Source organism: Mus caroli, unplaced genomic scaffold (genome assembly GCF_900094665.2).
Source record: "Mus caroli unplaced genomic scaffold, CAROLI_EIJ_v1.1 scaffold_10088_1, whole genome shotgun sequence".
Taxonomy (NCBI): Eukaryota; Metazoa; Chordata; class Mammalia; order Rodentia; family Muridae; genus Mus; species Mus caroli.
This window is the reverse complement of record NW_018391082.1, coordinates 53604-57812: the sequence shown is the minus strand read 5'-3', so window position 1 is coordinate 57812 and position 4209 is coordinate 53604. Positions and strand designations below refer to the sequence as shown.

The following is a 4209-nucleotide window of genomic DNA, read 5'->3' as shown; positions in this document are numbered from 1 at the left end:
AGGAGAACAACACTTGAATTTGAAAGACTTGACACTGGAGTCGCTAATCTTCAGAAATACCACTGTCTCCCTTTCCCATCAATTGGTTGAAAATCTCTCATTCACCAAATACACAAGAATGTGAGACAAATACTCACCTAGAACAAAGCCTTTGACTCTCAGCACAGCCTGGTTTCAGAAGAGTTGCTCTAAATAGACAGAAGCCCCTGGAGCTGCATAGACACTGGGTCTGGTTAACTTCACTATGTGATGTTTTGATTTATCTGCAAGGTTTTGGGTTTTGTTTTGAATTCTGTTTTGGCGGTTTTTTATTTGTTTGTTTGTTTGTTTTGTTTTGTTTTGCTTGTTTGGGACAGGGTTTCTCTGTGTAGCTCTGGCTACCGTGGAACTCCCTCTGTAGACCAGGCTGATGTTGAACTCAGATATCCAGCAGCCTGAGCCTCATGAGTGCCAGGATGAAAAGCATGCACCATCAGTCACCCTTGGCATATTTACATAGATTTTAAATTATTAACATTTATTTAAAATTTTGAAAAGTTGGGTATATCACAGAGTATTTTGTAGATTTTTAGGTATTATTTATTATTTATGTGTGTGTGTGTGTGTGTGTGTGTGTGTGTGTGTTTTGCCTCCACATATGTATGTGCACCACATGTATGCAGTGTCCATAGAGACCAGAAGAAATCTATGGGCCTGGAGTTACTTTACAAGTTGCGAGGAATTAAATCTGGGTTCTTCTGAGAAGTGAGTGTTATTCTCAACCACTGAATCACATCTCCAGCCCCATGAATTATTTTCAGTGATTATGACAATATGTATAGTTTGTTGTTATACCAATTATTTTAATATTAAACGTATTTTTCATTCTGACAAATTTCGAAAACTATGTTGTTAATGAATGCATGTATTTTACTTGCTAAAATGTTAGATACATTTTACACAAATGATTCCAAGTAAGCATCTTTCTATTCTATTCTATTATTGTTTTAAAGATAAACAAAGTCTTTAAAATGCTAGTCATAAATTAGTAAGAATTAAAGTGTACAGGTTTGCTGTTATAAAACTTATCCAGAGAAAGAAATGGAGTTTTGGACCTGAATTCACCTGAATCCTAAATGAAACAACTTAAAGCAGCAGCTCACTCTAAAGTCTTTAAGGCTGCCTTAGTTAGGGTTTCTGTTGCTGTGACAAAAGACCATGACCAAAAGCAACGTGGCAAGGAAAGGGTTTTGTTTTGTTTTGTTTTGTTTTGTTTTGTTTTGTTTTGTTTTGTTTTGTTTTAGCTTTCCACTCTCAGGGTACAGTATCTGTAAAGGTAGATAGGGTGGGAAATCCAGCCAGGAATCTGAAGGCCATAACTGCAGTAGAAGCCAAGGATGAATGCTCTTAACTGGCTTGATCCTCATGGCTTCTTCAGCCTCCTTCCCGATACAACCCAGAACCACACCTCCCATGGCCTGGGCCCTGCCTCCCATGGCCTGGGCCCTGCCTGACTGGTCACTGGTGAAGAAAATGCAGCACAGGCTTGCCTAAGGCCAGTCTTAGGGAAGTTGTTTCTCAGTGGTGGTTCCCTTTTCTCAAGTAACTCCAACTGCTATCCAGTCGATCCAACCAGCCAGGACAGGGGCACATATTCCAAAATAATTTGTACCATAATGGTAGGGAATTGGCATGTTATATGTGTACCCAATAAATCTTATTCACTAATAAAGAAACTTACTTAGTAGCATGATTAGGCAGAATATAAAAAGATAAAGGTATACTTTAACCACTTCAAAACCAAAATAAACTAATCTGTAACCCACAACATTAAATAACAAAAGCCTAAAAATACATTTTAATGATGAAGATAAAGTTTGTCTACAACATACATTTTTTAAGTACAAAAGTTTATGGCTGGAATGAAATGAAATCTAAATATGTAAAATAGAAATATGTTCCAGACCAAAGAGACAATATCCAAACAAACCAGAATTTCTCCAGTTAATGAAAGCATTTTATGTAATATGCACACTGCCCTGATGTTTGTTTTCATTTGTAGAGCTCAACAGAACAATTTTCAAGAATTTATTTTTAATTATGAATATATGTGTGTCTCTATGGGTGTGTGCACAGGCTTGTGAAGGTACCCACAGTGGCCAAAATCAGGTGTTAGTTTCTTGGAGATGAAGTTACAGTTGGTTGTGAGCAGCCTGACATGGGGGTTGAGAAGGAAGCCTGGGTCCTCTGCAGAAGCAGCAACAGCTCCCAGCTGCTGAGCTGCCTCAACAAACCCATTTTTAAGTTGTAAGGGAGACTATATCGTGTGACTCACCAACACAATTTGTGTACTGGCTGGTTTTGTGGGTCAACTTGACAAAATTGGAGTTATCACAGAAAAAGGAGCCTCCCTTGAGGAAATGCCTCCATGAGATCCGGCTGTAAGGCATTTTCTCAGTTAGTGTCAAGGGTGGGAGGGCCCATTGTACATGGTGCCATCCCTGGCCTGGTAGTCCTGGGTTCTATAAGAAAGCAAGCTGAACAAGCCGAGGGAAGCAAGCCAGTAAGCAGCACCCCTCCATGGCCTCTGCATCAGCTCCTGCCCCCAAGTTCCTGCCCTGTGTGAGTTCCTATCCTGACTTCCTTTGGTGATGAACAGCAATGTGGAAGTGTAAGCTGAATAAACCCTTCCCTCCACAACTTGCTTCTTGGTCATAATGTTTTGGGCAGGAATACAAAACCTGACTAAGACAATTTGGATATCAGTAAGCATGGGACTCATACTACTAAAGATACTAAAACCTACCACAGAAGCATGTGAGTTTAGCCAAACTAAGAGGCTTGAAGCAGACAGAAATAAAAATGAAAAAATTAAGGCCTGACAAAGAGTCCATGAACGAAGTACGAGTGCCTTCTGAAATGATGGTAGTGAACTGCTAACAGCTAAATTCAGACACCTATACTTTGTGATAGGGGTCAAGCTCTCAGAAAAATGCTGTCAGCCATAGAGAAATTGAAAACACTCACATATGGGATGAGGTTGTGGGTTTGGGAACAGCAAACATGTACTGAAGTACAGAAGAAGGTTTTAAAGAAAAAAGCTAACATTTAAAACAAAAGGAAAAGTTAACCAATTTGGATGCTCCAAATAAAAACCATTTCAATTAAAAGATAAATAGCCATAGATCCAGAGGGATAGAAGTAACTCAGGGGTTAGGAGATACGGCTGCCTTTCCAGAGGACCCAGGCTCAATTCACAGATCCCACATAGGAGCTCACAGCCATCTGCAACTCCAGTTCCAGGGTATCCATCCCAAGCCTTCTTCTGGCTTCTGTGTGTACTACATGCACATGGTATCCATACAGGAAAACAAACCTCCTTACACATAAAAATGGAAAGATAAACAGCAAAGAAAAAGGTGCAGCACATATTTGAAGGACTAAGTGTTAATGTTCCTGAACTCTAGAGGCTGGCAGCAACTGGAAAGATTGGTTAAAAGGATGCCAATGTGTAATTCACCAAGGAGGAAATATGTGAATGTCCCAACTACCTACTGAAATAGCTAGTGAACGCGGAAGCCTCAACACAGAAGGTTTCATTGCCAAAGTTCACAAGAGTTTTCAAGTTGGACAACATGCAGAGAAGCAGGGGGCATGGGAAACTCTCATACACAATGACCACTAGTGGTGAACTGCTCGAAGTTTGGAAAGCAATTATCCAGGTGCCCAGAAATGTGCTGTGTGCATACCTAGCCCCAAGCACTCTGCCCCTGAGGCTCTGTGCTGCTGAGAAAATAGCAGGATTAGGAAAGTCTCTGTGTTTAAGAAAGGTTTAAGGAGCCAGGAGATGGTGGTGTACACCTTTAGTCTCAGCACTCTGGAGGCAGAAGCAGGAGGATTTCCTAATTTGAAGTCAGGTTGATTTAGAGAGTGAATTTCAGGACAGCTAGGAGGCTAGGAGTACACAGAGAGACCTGTATAGAAAGCAAGCAAGCAAGCAATAAAAGAAAGGAAGGAAGGAAGGGAAGAAGGGAGAGAGAGAGAGAGAGAGAGAGAGAGAGAGAGAGAGAGAGAGAGAGAAGGCCAGATGTGGTGGCGCCTTTAATCCCAGCATTTGGGAGGCAGAGGCAGGTGAATTTCTGAGTTCGAGGCCAGCCTGGTCTACAGAGTGATTTCCAGCCAGGGCTACACAGAAAAACCCTGTCTCAAAAAAAGAAAAAAAAAAAAAAA

At 40.9% G+C, this 4209-nt stretch overlaps 1 protein-coding gene across 1 annotated transcript in view; it reads right to left on the bottom strand.

The window, feature by feature from the left end:
• LOC110288988 (UDP-glucuronosyltransferase 1-8-like) overlaps positions 1 to 4209 on the bottom strand; it is a 7876-nt gene that overhangs the window by 1557 nt on the left and 2110 nt on the right. The gene's annotated exons all lie outside the window — the stretch shown is intronic.